This window comes from Python bivittatus, unplaced genomic scaffold (assembly GCF_059951505.1).
Source record: "Python bivittatus isolate LINGU-HERP-01145 unplaced genomic scaffold, Pbiv_v1 ctg000850_np1212, whole genome shotgun sequence".
In the NCBI taxonomy this organism is placed as follows: Eukaryota; Metazoa; Chordata; class Lepidosauria; order Squamata; family Pythonidae; genus Python; species Python bivittatus.
The window spans coordinates 38,446,681-38,463,452 of NW_028277112.1; positions in this window are offsets into that span (position 1 = coordinate 38,446,681).

Below are 16,772 nucleotides of genomic sequence, written 5' to 3' on the forward strand. Positions count from 1 at the left end.
ACCAACCAGCAATACTTGCCTGTTGGATGGGAAAAGCAAGAATTAGGGAATGTACAGACCATCACTCATGGTCTGTAGTGGCTGTAATCCAGACTGAGCACCTATCTGGTCCCATTGCCAAATCACTGTAATCTGGACTGGAATTTCTGAAATTGGCTTCAGGAAAACCCAGGAGCAAGCAGGTTCCTTCATATACATATAATGAAGGAAAGTCCCGTTTAGATTTCACAGCTCTTGACATCAGGGAATTTTCCCAACACTGAACTGGAATCTGACTTTTTGTAACTTAACACCTTTATTTTGTCTCCTGCACCCTGGAGATGATGGAGAATAGGTCTTCACCCCCAGGGAAAACAAACCTTGACAGAAAAAAAATTCCACTTTTGGTAGTTGCATAATAGGCAGGAAGAGCTTATTCTCATGTCCTGCTCACCATGGTACAAAGATGCTTTAGTAATAATTTTTAAAGGACATTTCTTCACCTGTCACGTTTCCAATCCACTGTGGAGGTAACCCAAAGTCATTTTTATTGTCATTGCTCTGCAATTAAGTGCTATTTTCCCTCTTCTCCCAACACGTCTTACTATACAGATGATCATTGGTGCCCTGGCAATGATGTGACTGATAGCATGGTCAGGGGCAGGCATCTGCCCACTTATTGCTGCTTTAAGCCTGCTATAGGTATGACTCCTCATCCAGTTGCTGGGACCTGTCCTCTATGGCCATTTTGGCTTGGGTTGCAAGAGAGACCGTATACCTGGTTTGTGCAGGTCATCTGCCCATGTAATGAAGCATTGGTTAGACATTACATGAGCTCCTTATATACATGGGTCTACTAGTCTTCTGGAAGAATGGCTTTTTGGCATCTGTTTCAAAAAGCCACTAGACATGCCTGTTGTTGTTGTTTACTCGTTAAGTCGTGTCCGACTCTTCGTGACCCCATGAACCATATTGCGCCAGGCCTTCCTGTCCTTCACTGCCTCCCTGAGTTTGCTCAGTTTCATGCTCATTGCTTCAGTGATGCTATCTAACCATCTCATCCTCTGCCGTCCTCTTCTCCTTTTGCCTTCAATCTTTCCCAGCATCAGGGTCTTTTCCAAAGAGTCCTCTCTTCGCATTAGGTGACCAAAGTATCTGAGCTTGAGCTTCATTCAAAACAAAACAAAACCAGGCTAGTCTGTTTAAATTGGGAAAGAGATGTATCACTGATTAGGTCCCAGATGAGTTCATTCAGTTTTTTTCTGGTCACCAGGTTTTGCATGGCTGAACTTCCTATTGGCATTACAACTGGAAGCAATGAAGCCATGAGGAAGAGCTCAATGTCAACATGGTCAGCTTTTTTCTAAGATGATTCACCTATTGACTTCTGAATCAAACTGTACAGAACATCTGCCAGATCCTTAGTATTTGATGTGAATCAGTAATTTCCAAGTGCCTTTGTTATTCTTTCAGGAAATGTCAAAAATAAACAGCTTGATTCCATAGCATAGTGCGCTTTGGGAGATAATGAACATGCAAGAATGTCTAATTATTGGTTTTCATTTCAATAAAAGTGGACTTGATAAAATGTAGAATAGACAATGTGATTTGGGGATAGGATCTTTTGTTAAGTGTCTTGAATGTATTTCATTAAAGCAGATAACATATATGTACAGACATACTATAGATACATACAGCAATGTTATTGATGTAATACTTGTTTTTCTATGGAGGAAAAGCAGTTGCACTGGATTCCAAATACTACTGTATAAATTAATAAGAATAAGAATAGAATTAGTTTATTTAAAAACTAAGGTACACCTCAAACTTGTCCACCAGTCTTCTCCAGGTTGGTGCTGTGCAACAGCCATAAATCTCAGCCACTGTCCCCACAGAGCACTGAATTAATGAACATTGGGAAAGTTAGAAGCTGAAGGAAGAAATGTCTCTTCTCAAAGCACCACTGGTTTTACATTCAACTTTTTTTCAGTTTACAGCTCAAACTTTTATTGCTTGGTCAAACAGAAGCAGTTTCTTTAATGCAGACATGCTCTAATCCTCCAAAAAAGGAGTTATTAGAAGAGTGTCTTTTTCCATAGACCTGAGAAATTTTACTGGTAATGACCAGGTTGGCTTCCAGGCTGAGTGCATGAACACTCCAAGTTAATTCAGAAGCAATGTCTGAAATTAGTACATTTCTAATATTAATGGTTGAAGGAATTTAATGATGAAAAGTAAGGTTGCAAGTCTATATACCTTTACCTAGGAGTAACTCCTGTTGAAGCCAGAGGGCTTATTTCTGAGTGAGTAAGCTAAAGATCGTATTTCTTCTGTTTGGCATACACGCAATATAAGATTTGGTCTGACAGTATGAAAAGTACTAGATTTCAATTATTCTGACATTTGAGAAGGTTGCTAGTGGGTTTATTTTGCTTTTTGCTTTCCTTGGAGATAGTTTAAAGTAGAACCAGGTATATTTTCTATGAAATGTCTGTAATACACCTGCAAATTAAACTTCAGCTCAGTTTGTGCTACCTATTTAAAAAGTAGAAAATGCATTAAACATGTTGATATTACAAAGCTCATTAAATTGTGAGCAGATATAAATAGATGCAGCTGTAGAGTCAGCAATAGGTATTCCCATCTTTCCAAGAAAAAACCTAGGCCAACAAATATAGGAGGCACATTCCAGATGACTGAAAAATAGTTGCACGGGATTAGCAATGTCTGTGTCTCTCTCTTACTATCTAGTGACCATCCAGATTTTTACAGGCCAGAACGGATGGCCTTCCAAAAACAGCAGTTGAATTGGGGGTCCATATTGATTTGCTGCACAGATGGTTCATTTATGAAGGAAAACTTTGTAATGTAAAATGCTGATTAAAAGTTTTGGTCAAGTAAACTATTCAAAACACATAGGAGAATAAATACATTTGTTTTTGTTTTCTTCTTTTGATGTTTCTAGATTGATACCTAGACCAGAGTTATCTGTGTTTGGAGAAACCTGGCTTTGAATGAGTTCTTTGAAACATAAGAAGAAGGAACAGAAGGTCTCTGCATTAGTTAATTATCCTGTACTTTAATTTTTAGGAACATCCTATATAAGTATCTTACGTATGTCATGGAATTTTTGCCAAAGATAGGAGTACAACACTGAGAAGAAGAACCATGTTTATTGCAATGACCATTGGGTGCCTGCTTTCAAGAAAGAGGGACCCTGAACAATAGAAAAGCATAGAATTGATACACTCTTGAGGTTGAGAGGCAGGAAATCTGAGGGATCTGATTGGAGGATAGGTTTGGATAGGTGTTAAATGGGGGATAAATGGTTTTTTCTTTTGTGAGATAAGAACCAAACACCCTTAAGCAGACAGGTGATGGTCCTCCCATTGTTTCAGTATGAACATGGTCACTCTAGGGTCATGCAATAGCTTGGAGCTAATCCAGCTTTGCATGAGCAAAGAATGGCAGGAGGAAGTGGGGAAGAGAGATTGTAGGAGAGGCAAGGGGGAGGGGGGCAGAAAGAGAGACAAGTGGGGGGGGTAAAGAGTTTGCTGGAGAAGCAAGGGGGGAAGAGTGTCCAGCTTTATTTTATTATTTTTCCATCACACGTAAATAAAACATTCATTTTATGTCCACATCAGGGTTAGAGTAAGCATCAGAAAGACCTTCACCTACTAATGTTTCAGCCAGGTATGTGGTAGCAATGTTGGACTTGGTTAGTACTTTGATGGGAGACTTCCAGAAAAATACCAGGACTGAGGGCTAAATTGGAAAGTAAAAACCAACCAACCAACCAACCACACTGCTCTCAGCCAACAACATAACATTATCTGTTTACAAAAGTATACATAGATTCACAACCTCAACTAATACACCTCTAATATTAGCATGAGCATCTCTTACACATTTATCCATAAATAGACTTAAAAAAACTGATGATTAAAATGATGACACCTCTTTGTCTTATTCCCTGTTCAGTGTTAAAGCATTCACTAAGCATGCTAATTAATTCTCAGCCATACTTTACTTCCATCATACATCATTTTATTGCTTTCAGCCACCAACCTTCAACTCTGTATTTATGCAAAACATTCCATAATTCAAGCCTATTCGCTTCATCATACCCCTTCTGTAAAGCAACAAACATGCAGGAACTTTCTCCCTGGTCTGCTAAACAGTCAAACCCTGCCCAGCATAAAGCTGCATTCCACATATCTTTTCAATCAGAATTCTGCCAAACACTTTATCCCAGGCACATTTAACAAACAAATCCCCCAGTGATTCCTGCATTCACTCTTGTGACTTTTCCCTTGTAAAGTGAACAATAATGGAATTTTTCCAGTTGTCAGGCCTAGATGCAGCCTTTGTGCACATTAAAGCACAAAAGCAGTTTTTTTTAAAAAGCCCCTCCCTTTTTTTAAAAAAAAGGCTTTTTAAAAAAAAGCTACTTTCAGAAATGTGCCCAGGTTTGGCACCAGCCGAGACCCCAGGGCAAGGAAGGAGGAGTAGCAGTTGTCATCTGGGAGTTTCTTTTGAAGCACCCTTCAGGGGTGCTGGTCCACAAGTGACTGGTTGTGAGACCCTGTTCCTGGAGTTCGCAAGAACAGCTGGGATTGTTGCTGCTGTACCAGCCTCCCTGCTGCATAGCAACCTCCCTGCCTGAGCTGCTGGAGGCCATCTCGGGGCTGGTAGTGGAGTTCCCCAGACTCATAGTTCTGAGGGACTTCAATTTGCTGTCCCTGGGATATGCCTCAAAGGCAGCCCGGGGAGTTCATGGCCAGCATGGTGGCCATGGGCCTGCCCCAGATTATTCATGACCCAACTTGGGACAGTGGTCTCACACTAGACTTGGTTTTCTTGTCAGAGCAGTGGCAAGATGATCTGAAGGGGGAGTTACATCTGTCCCCATTGTCATGCTCAGATCATGCCCTGGTGAGCTTGAGATTCTCCCATGCTACATCCCTCTGCAGGGAGGCAGGAACCAAATTCAACTGGTCTGTCCCTGGCAACTGTTGGACCCAATTGGGTTCCAGAGGGAGCTCCTGCACGGTCCAGCGGAGGCTTTGCCTGCCGCCTGGAATAGGAACGTGGCTGTGGCATTGGACAAGATCGTGCCTATATGACCTCTCTTGACCCATCGATCCCAACACTCCCCGTGGTTTACGGAGGAGTTGAGGGTCTTGAAAAGGATTAAGAGATTCTAGAGCACCACTGGAGGAAAACAAGGAGTGAACCTGACCGAACACAGGCTAGAGCCGTTCTTAAGGCCTACCTTGTGGCAGTAAGAGCGGCGAAACGTCAATATTTCTCCACCCTTATTGCATCTGCAGAATGCCGCCTGGTGGCCCTGTTTAAGATCACCCAATCCCTCTTGGGAAAGGAGGACCCAGTGGCCCATTTACAGGGCCGCGCAGAGGAGTTTTCTGGGCATCCGGAGGATAAAATCACTTGGATCAGTTCCCAGTTGGATTCCAAGCATGGGGCATGGCCTATGGAGATGCCCAGGGTATGGACTTACCCTGTTATCTGGGAAAAGTTTGATCCTGCTGGACCTGAGGAAGTGGACAGGGTCCTCCAGACTGTTTATGCCACCACTTGTCAACTAGACCCATGCCCCTCCTGGTTGGTCAAGTCTGCTTGGGAGGTGACATGAAGGTGGGTCCAGGTGATGGTGAATTCATCCTTGAGGGAGGGGTTGTTTCCAGTCGTCTTTAAAGGGGGACTGGTGCATCCCCTCCTCAAGAAACCATCCCTAAATCCCAACGTATTGGACAATTTTTGTCCAGTCTCCCACCTCCCCTTTTTAGGGAAGATGGTTGAGAAGGTGGTGGCATTGCAGCTCCAGGGGATACTGGATGAAACAGATTATCTGGACCCTTTTCAGTCACGTTTCAGGCCCGGTTATGGGATGGAAACAGCATTGGTCACACTCATGGATGATCTCTGGCGGGAGCAGGATGTGGGTAGTGCATCCATCTTCACTCTTCTTGACCTCTCAGCAGCTTTCGATACCATCGACCATGGTATCCTTTTGGGCCGACTTAGGGAGTTGGGAGTGGGTGGCACAGTTTTGTGCTGGTTCACTTCCTTCCTCCAAGGTTGGTCCCAGTTGGTGTTGATTGGGAGCGAGAAGTCCAGTCTGTGGCCCCTCTGTTGTGGGGTACCTCAGGGTTTGGTACTATCTCCGTTCCTTTTTAACATCTACATGAAACCACTGGGTGAGATCATCTGCCACCATGGGATGAGATATCATCAATATGCAGATTTGAGTGATGCTGTGACCACCGTTTCGTGGTGCCTGGAGGCTGTGGGGATCTGGATGGGGAACAACAGGCTTCAGTTGAACCCTGGTAAGACAGAGTGGCTGTGGATTGGAGGCTGCTTTGTATCTGGGGGTTTACCATCTTTGGTTCTCGATGGGATTGCACTGCCCAAAACAGACCTGGTGTGTAATCTGGGGGTCTTCCTGGACTCATGACTCCTGCTTGAGGAGCAGGTGGCAGTTGTGGCCAGGAGGGCCTTTGCTCAACTTCGTGTTGTACGCCAGTTACACCACTTCCTGGATCAAGAGTCCCTCTGGTCTGTCACTCGTGCCCTGGTCATCTCTGCAATGCACTCTACATGGGGCTACCCTTGAAGAGTATCCAGAAGCTACAGCTGGTTCAAAATGCAGCTGTGCGGGCAATCTTATGTGCCCCAAGAATGGCATATGCAACACCTTTGCTGCGGGAGCTGCATTGGGTTCCAGTTTGTTTCTGGGTCCAATTCAAGGTGTTGGTTATCACCTTTAAAGCCCTACATGGCATGGGTCCAGGTTACCTGAGGGACCGTCTCACCCCCACTGCATTGGCCCATCCCATGCAGTCCAGCAGAGAAGGCATGTTGCGGATCCCATCAGTAAGAGAATGTTGACTGGCGGGTCCTAGGAGGAGAGCCTTCTCTGCCATTGCCCCCACCCTATGGAATACTCCCCCCTGCCAGAGGTGAGGTGGGCCCCTACCCTCCCAGTTTTCTGGAGGGAATGGAAGACTTGGCTCTGCTGACTTGTGTGGGGCAAGGAAAGATACAATTGACCCTGGGGGTGGCTGGCATCTTGAAGATGCTCCCTGAGTTTATTAACACCTAATTAACATCAGCCTCTTGGAAGTATTATATAGGAAGTTTGTTATTGTAGCATATTTTAATTAATTAATTAATATTTATCTATTTTAATTAATGTTTATTCTGTTTTTGCTGTAAACAGCCCAGAGTCACTCTGCAATGAGATGGGCAGGGACAAATTTGAAATATAAACAAACAGACAAACTAGTTGCACAGCCAATCCATAAACAAACCACAGGCATGTCTTTTTTTCTCCAGTTCTACCATCTGTACCAGCAGCCTTAACTTTCGTGAATATTCTTACCACATTTATGATCTTTTTCATCAAAATTACTCTGCATTTTCTTTGCCTCTTTTAAGCTTAATTATACCTTGTTCTCATTGACCACATTTTTGCAACTAGCTTTTCCTCTCCATACACATTTTAAAATATATTTCTCTCATCCCTATTTTATGCTGTGATCATTCTCTTGTTTGCATTTTCCCAACCTCTTTCTGTTCGTGCATCATTTTTATACTTCACATTAGCATAACTCCACACATTTTTGTGCCACTTTCAACCATAATTCTTTTCATACTGTTCCAAGAAGCTTCCACATCCTCTTTCTTTATGTCCCTTTTCCATTCATTCTGTTGGGAGATCAATCTACCTTCTAATCCTTTTTCATACAATGCAGGACTGATATTTTTTCTTCCTGCATTTGTTTTATGTTCACTCTAGATTTTTTCTCTCCATTCCTTTTCTTCCATGTCCATTTTTTCTCAAGATCTGACACTGCCCAACAATACGTGTCTCACATTCTCACCACCCTTGCTTCTTTCACTGATTCCCTGGGCCGGAGGTTCCTAAACTGTCTTGGTTCACACTGCCCTTAGTGTCTCGGTAATTTTTTCAGGGTGCTGTAAGCTAAAAGACTGCTGAAAGCCCATTTTGCAAATGAACATCACAAAGATTTAAAATGGCATTGCAGGGCGCTGCGGCACACTGTGGCCCTACACCTTTCATTATAAACGGTCAAGACAATCATACTTTTAAATTAGTTTTTTCACCATGATTAGTAATAACAATAATAATGTTTATCCATAGGAGTTGCCATTTTTCCTCTCCAGAAATAGCCTTTTTAAAAAATACCATGGGACTGACAGAAATTCAGTAGGTATAGTTCTTTCAGTGTATTTGCATATGCTGGATTTTTGCTTTTTATTTAATTAACATTTAAAACCATTTCTCAGATACACTAAATAACAATTCAATGAAACATGGCAGAGTTATAATGAGCCTTCAAAGTGCTCTCCTACTTCCAGATGGTGTGATGAGGAGCAATCAGTTTTGTATTAGCTTATTCATATTTCAGCATTATCCAAAAATACTATAATTAATTTTAACAGATCAGTAAAAAAGTAGTTTAAGCATGTTTTATTCAATAAATTAGCTTTATTATAGTTTACTTGCATGGCTTGGTAAGCCATCAGAGTTTCTTATTGCACAGAAAAGCAATGATTAGAAAAGGAATTAACCTTTTCACAAAACAGATAATTCACCTTCATAGCATTCCCAACATAAAAATGTTCAATGTAAGACATATATAAAATGTATATATACCCAACGTGTGTGTGTGTGTGTGTGTGTGTATGTGTGTGCATACACACACACACATATATAAAATGTATATCTACCCAATGCAATTAAAATGCTTGGATTAATTTTTATCACCACGACAACTGATATTTAGCTCTTTATTGTTAAACAGTTTATTGACTTTAAATATGTCATCAGATTAGGGAATACCAAGTTTCAGTTGTAGGAGAACATAAGTGAGAGAAGGGTTTATCTCCACCTCCAGCCTGCAAGCACTGACCTAAGTCTTGACCTGGTCTAGCAGAACTATTCTTGTGTTCCTACATTCTTAATTTGCTCTTCATTTTCTTACCCTTGCAACATACTATGGAATTAAGAATTCCGTATGGGTTGAGGAGGTCAGAAATGCTATTTTGCTTTCATTTCTTTTTCTTGCTTGAAATGTTCTTATCTTAAAAAAAGCTGGAATGTAATGAGAAGTAGGCAGTTTTTGTTTGTTTTATTAAACAGATTTGAAGCTGATTCCGAGAAAGAGACTAAAGTATAGGAAGTCTGCCAGCAATTCTGAATTTCTCATAATTTTCATTCATTATTTTCTTATGATTTTTGATAATAACAACTTGGTTATTTAACCTTTGATGTGATTTTAATAAAGGAGAGTGAATTTAACTAGTTATCTCCCAATTACAAACAAACATGCATTAACCTGAGCTCTAAAACATGTCCTTAGTTTAGATGTATTGGAGAATCTCTTCCTCTTTTGTGCTGAGAGCACTGTCTCTACATTTCTTCAAGTTCTTCCTCAAAGCCAACCTTTTCAGGTATTCTTCAGTGCATCTTCTTCATTTTCACTTGCAAAGTGATTATCTGGATTCTGGGAGGATCATAGCTAAGGTAGAGAAGATGCTTTGCATGTAGGAGCCGTGTTCAGTCTCAGATAACATAAAGCCCCATTCCAGTGGAACTAGATTTTAGGTGATTTCATGGACACATGCCTGCAGTTTTCTTGATAACTGTATGAAAGTGAATATTTCTTGATAACAAACATGAAAAGGCCTTTGCCTTTTTCCAGGATATTTTTCAATTTCAATTTCAACACAGCCCTAGCTTTCTTTCCTATCCAAATACATACTAAACTAGCCCAAACTTACTTACCTTCCAGACAGAAACATAGTCATCAAGGGACTGCCACCCACCAAGATCCATCTCTGAAATGTACTGCTTAAGATGCAGCTGGGGCTGCACGAGTTCAGATCTAAGGATATCGGTGTCCTGAGACTGGATGGGAAGACATTGTCTGCTCTGCTCTGCTCTGGCAAAGCGGGAAAGGGGAAGGAAGGAAGGGGACATAATTTTTTTAAATTATTTTTTCTTCACTGATGAATTCAGTGGATGATTTTTTCCCCCTGTAATTTTATTGGGCATTAGGACAGGATCTGAAGGTTTAGACTCTCAAGGGATACTGGGATTCCTTTCTTCCTTGATTCTCCCTCCATCTTTGGTGAAGTTGTGCGGCCCCAGGACACCCACCAGAACAGAGAGTATAGCTCAAGTTCTAACAACTGAATTTTTGCCATATCCTAAAACTGTAATAAAGAATTGCACCTGAGAGTTGATCAAATAAATGATTGGGATGTTTGGAACGCATAAAGAAACAGCTCTTAGGCCCTCAGAATTAGCGATGTGTTCAGTCTCTACTTTACTGAAATCCCAGCAAATTTAAAGGGAGACTGCCATTGCTTTAAGCGTTAGTATTTCTTGTCATGCATTCCTCCTTAATTATTAACAGAGTTTCACAAATGAACGTGAGCTTTAAGAGCCACAAATGTTAACTGGCTGTAACAAGTCTGTTGTACCTGGCTGGATTTCTCTTTGGGTCAACACCACTAATCTTACAGTATTAACTCTTGCTTCCGGGAAAATCAAGATTAGGAGAAATCTAAATGTTTTGATGGGACCCAATCATCTTCACTGCTAGAATTCCAGAGATCTGCTAAACTAGAGGCTGGAAGACTCCAGGTTTGCAATATTTACTGTGTTTCTTTTACTACAAATAGAGTTCCATACACTAGAGCCCGGGACAAAATGTAAACACTAAAGAAATGAAAATGACAAAAAGTGCCAGAGACCTGATTAGCTGAACTTTCAACCAGTTGCAGCGTCCTGTGGTCACACGATTGCCATTTGTGACCATCCCTGCTGGCTTCCCACAAGCGAAGTCAGTGGGGAAGGTGGAAGGGAAGGTTGCAAGTCACTTGGGTAAATCTCCCCCACCACCGTGTCCATTGCTCACATGCACGCGTGCACCATGCCTTCCTTTCCCCCTTTGCTTGCATGCATGCCTGCATCCACCAGCACCCTCCTTCCCTGGGCCTCCCTACACACACATGCACCCTGCGCCCTCTTTCCTGGGCCTCCCTGCGCTCACACAAACCCTGTGCCCTCCTTTCCCAGGCTCCCTGCTCTTGTGCCGCACTGCATCACGTGACCATAACTTACAATTTTACTGCTGCCTTCTCCACTGACTCTGCTTGTTGCAAGTCAGTTGCGAAACAAAAATGGTGATCATGTGACTGCATGATGCTGTGATGATCATAAACGTGCACCAGTTGTGAAGCACCCAATGGCGATCGTGTGACTGTGGGACATTGTGATGGTTGTAAATGCGAGGATTGGTTGCAAAGCTGTTTCTTTTTTTATACTGTTGTAACTTCAAATAGTTGCTAAACAAGGTGGCCAGTAAGGCAATACTTGTAAGATGAAACGTTCAGGGGAAAATCTGTATATCTAGAGTTTTAGTTTCAGAGATCTTTTCTAAAATGTACTGAAAGTAATCCATCAAAATTAAAAAAGCCAGATTAGTTGGAAAGAATATTTGCTTGAGCCAGAAATTAGACTTGGGCCTCTGGGAAGACCATCCCAGGCAGATGACACACTATGATGACAATGTAGTTATTAGAAATGTAGACTGAACTACCTCCAGCAGGTTAAACGCTCTGCCTGGAAGCTTTGCCATAACTGTGGCATTGCTTTTCCTTCAGAGGGAATATGGCAGCTGACTATAAAATGAATATTTTTAGCATGGTCCAGTCACTTTTCTGGATGGTCTCAGATTTATATTTCATTTGGATGTTCTAGGATCCGGTGGTATAAATTCTGTAATACTAATTCTAGTATTCTGGAATACTAATTCTAAATTCTAGAAATTACTAATTCTGTAATATTTTCTAAAACCACTTGTTTAATGGGATTTCCCTTCATCTGCCATTGGTGTGTGATTAGCCTTTGGATAAAGCTCGTAATTGTCTTTTGATAATTAATATCCATTTATTTATTTATTTATATTTCAAATTTGTCACCATCCATCTCACTGTGGGGTGACTCTGGGTGGTTTACAGTAAAAAACAGAATAAACATTAATTAAAATAGATAAATATTAATTCATTAATTAAAATATGCTAAGAAACAAACTTCCTTTATTTTCCTTTATGTTACTTCCAAGAGGCTGATGTTAATTAGGTGTTAATAAACTCAGGGAGCATTGTCAAGGCACCAGCCATCCCCAGGGTCGATTGTATCCTTCCTCGCCCCACGCAAGTTGGCAGAGCCAAGTCTTCAGATTCAACTCCTCAGAACAATACAGAGAGAGCACCTAATACTTCTCAGTCCAACTTGGGTTATAGAAAAAAATCACTGTACCATCTGCAAAGAGAAGTACCAAGAGAGGCTTACCCATCAGCTTAAGCTGATGAAAAGCTACACAGTTAAGATTATATTCACTACAGAATTAATATATAGATTGAACAGAAGGATAAAAATGGGCTCTAGTTTTACCTCTTTCTGGATGGATAATTGGCCATAATTATTATACTGAAGAAAGGATTGGACTCTAGTGGCCCAAATGGCCCCTTTCAATTTTACAGTTCTATATTACCTCTAGATGAGTGCTGGCTGAGGAATTCTGGTAGTTGAAGTCCACACATCTTAAAATTGCCAATGTTGAGAAATACTGCTCTAGGTAGATATTTTCTTAATGCTTCTGAATGAGAAGCAACTGACTCAAGAGGCCTCCAGAGTTTATCCCTGGGAATCAAGTTAAATCAAAGGCTGATTTAAAGTCAATATAGGGCTCCTCTAGGGTCACTGATCAATTGTTATTTGTCTGCCCTAAAATCCACTTGTTCATCCGCAAGGATGTTTTTGTGCTCAAGCCAGTCAAGGAGTTTCCACTATATAAATTCCAGTTTAGCAGAACATTTGTTGATCCTCAGCAGGCTGATCAGCTAATACATGGCAAATAGCAGATACACAGAGAGCTACATTTACATCAGAAATTCCATCTGATATTTTCCTCATGAAGTATGCAGTTTTGAGATTCTTGCCTGGTTAAATTCACTGAACTGGCACTTCTCATATTTTGCTCATTAGACTGATCAGAATGAGAAGAGATACAGTGATATCAAGAAGCACTTAAAGAAATAAGAAACTAAGAGTGAAGCAAATGAGAAATTAATTATATCTTCAACTGTTCAAGACTTTACAATAACAATAAGTAGCCAAGGAGTCTTAGGTACCATCCAAGAAAATAAAAATAGTTTGCTCAGCTACTTTAACAGGAGCTATTAAAACATTTCTGGATCTGTTTCAGATAGATTGTACTGAATCTATAGAGGCAACTACTGTGTGTCATCTAGATACAGATATTCACAATCTACTGATCCTATTGCCATTAAATTTCTTCAGAGAGCTGGTTGTGAAAAAATATTATAAGCAGCTACAATGGCAACACATTTGGAATATAGGAGAAAAAAAGCTTATGTTGCTTCTAGATTTACCTTTCAGAGGGATACAGAAGTGCAAAGAATTCCACCAAGCTTGACTCATAGCTAGAGAACAAGGGATAAAGACTTTCTCTTTATATCCAGCAATATTTGGCTTATCCTGGGAAACTTGCATGAGGAAATTTAATGTACCTTAAAAGACTGTTAATTATCCCAAACAACTAATAGCTACCCATCCAGATGTTTCACACCAGTCCATTCAGAAATGATTCATTGGTCTGGAGGATTAATGTATGCCGTATAGTATCAACTACACTGACTTTGCTTTTATCTCCTCCTTCAGCATGTTCCCATTGGGACTCCTAACATCTACAAGTTTTTCAGAATGTTTCTTCTGTGTGTTTTGATTTTAATTTCATTTAATTTGAGAATAATCCAGTAGGAATTTCTATGAATAATAGAAGTTTTGTTAATAGACTTGAATATGATATTTTACCTAGATATATTTTGATTTCTTTAATTTTTTTTCATTCTGAGTTTTTATCATATGTTTTATAAAAGTTATTTATTGTCAAGAGTGTTTTTAAAGTAATAATTATATAATTAGACTGCAGTCTAATTGAGCTACCACTCCAATAAATAATAACGCCAAGAGTTTTGGATTGTGGGCGGATCTAACTGCTTTAAGGTATGTCAGATATGCTTCTTATAATCTAAAAACTCATTTCAGGAAAAAAAAAACCACCCAAACTCCAAACCAAACAAAAACATATTTCTAGGGTATATTGGAAGCCATACAGAATGTTTAAAAAAGGTTTGCTCTCCTCCAAGTCGGAAATGTAATGAATTTGAAATGACTTTGGTAGATATGTTATGGCCATAGCCACTTGTAATTCTGTCTTTAAAAGGTATGTATATATTTATTTTAGATACAATTTAGATGGCTTTTTGTTTGTTTTAGTTTTGCTTAGTTGCTTTTAGTTCGTTTCGTTTTCTTCCCTATTTCCTAGGGGTATTTCTTCATTTAGTTTTCTTCTCATGGTCATTTAATACTTTCTGTCATTCACTATATAGCTTTTTTGTATAACTGGCTAGGTTTCTTTTTAAAACAATACATAGAGTTGTTTTTATTAAAATAATATAGTTATATTGCTATTTAGTTTATATATAATACTACAAGCTACTGCAGTTTTTGAAAAACAAATGTTAACTGTAAAGCTTTTGAACTTTAATTCAAAATGTTAGGGGGAAAAAAGGGCAAAGCATTGTGTGCACAATGATTTCATTGCCGAAGTAGTTCTGTGCCCTAGAGCGGTGTTCCTCAACCTTAGCAACTTTAAGATATGTGGACTTCAACTCCCAGAATTCCCCAGCCAGCCATGCTTATCTTAAAGTTGCTAAGGTTGAGGAACATTGCCCCAGAGAAGTGCAGCGTAAACACCTTTCTTTTAGAGATTCTGTACCCCAGACAGCTGCTTAACTTATCCTGTTTCAGGGAGTATGCACCCATGGGAATTCCTAGCCCCTATGCAAAAGTCCACCCCTGCGTATGGGACCCTGATATGCCCAGGTTCTCCTTGGCTGTTTGGAAAAAAGATCATGAGAGCTACTTGGGAAGGCAGAATTTCCAGTTTCAGCAGGAACAAATGTTCTGCTGTTCCTACAGAGAGAGAAAAGGGAACTATATGAAGTCAGACAACCTTCCACCTAGTTCTTCTTTACATCGAAGGGAGCTACTGGTGAAGGAACACTGCAGCCTGTCAGCAACCTGACTGAGGTGAAAATCCTAATAAAAAACCAGCTAATCTCAAGGTGCACATAACCCAAAATGCCTGAGAGGTGCTTTTTAAACTCTAATCTCAGCAATCTCAATAGACAATTCTGTTCCTACAGCTCTGCAGACATGTCATAATATACAACTTAAAGTTTATCTCAACTGCTGTCAAATAGCCTTCTCAGCACCATTATTTTTCCTCCCCCAAAAGTGTTATATAGTTTCTTTTGTAACTGTAAAAATGTACAGAGGGGTAGACATTATTAGAGACCAGTTTGGTGTAGTGGTTAAGGCACCAGGCTAGAAACCATGAGACCGTGAGTTCTAGTCCCGCCTTAAGCACAAAGCTGGCTGGGGGACCTTAGGCTACTCACTCTCTCTCAGCCCTGGGAAGCAGGCAATGGCAAACCACTTCTGAAAATCTTGCCAAGAAAACTGCAGGGACTTGTCCAGGCAGTCACCAGAAGACAACACTGACTTGAAGACCCAAGAAAGGGAGGAAGGAAGGAGGAAAGGAAGGAAAGGAAAGGAAAAAGGAAAAGAAAAATGCATTATTAGCTCTGTAAAGTTTGTCATTTACTATTTACAATTTTTTTGTTGTAGTATAGTATTAAATCCGTGCTTGGGATGAATTTGGGGGAGTGGTTCAGTTTGTGAATCCTTTGACCTCCTACTTTGTAGAGGTAGGTACTGAATCAACTTCCATTATAGCCCTAATAGTTGGCCCTGCAGTTTTTACAGAGGAGCAAATCTGTAGTAAATTTTCCACTTTAAGAAGATCCAAAGTTGCTTTATTTTCCATGCAGATCATCTGACTCGTGAAAGGCCTGTACTGGCCACAAATATTGGGTAATACTTTCTCACCAAATGTGTACCTTATAGAAAGTCACTTATCTGACCAGCTGGCATCTGCTGTTCCAACCTATCATGTACAGGAAGGCTATGCAAAGTTGAGCAATGGAGTCCTTGGGGTTCTTTGAGCTTGGTGGTTTTCTTGCAAAGTTGAGCAAACCACAAGAAGGAACAAGATAGTCTATGACAGTTCTACTGAAGTCTGCCCTCAAGGTGAATTCTCCTTTGCTATCTTCTTTGACTACCCTATTAAAAATAGAAAAATCCCCACAAAATGGCAATGTTTATCTTTTGACTGGCTTGATGGGAAAAAGTTAATCCTCTTATCATGTACAGGAAGACTATGCAAACACACAGAGAACTGGGCCAATCCTAGGGTAAAATGGTAAGGCAGAGGTCACAGAGACTTTGGGATGGGATGCTATTAGACTGACAATATTTTCTTCTAACTTGGCCTAAATCTGCATACCTTGAAGAGAGATGGTAGTTAATAGTCAAAAGACTACTATGAATAAACTTCATGACAACTGCTAAAGCAAAATTAGTTAAACATTTTGAAACAAACAGTAGATGGACCTCAGTTAGTAGAAATAAGAATGTCTAAGCCACTGAAGGGCCTTTATAGCCCAACAAATAAGCCCCTGGATGTTAAATCCACAACAGAAGCATCTGATTCTGGGAATCTGATCAGCAATGTGCTAAG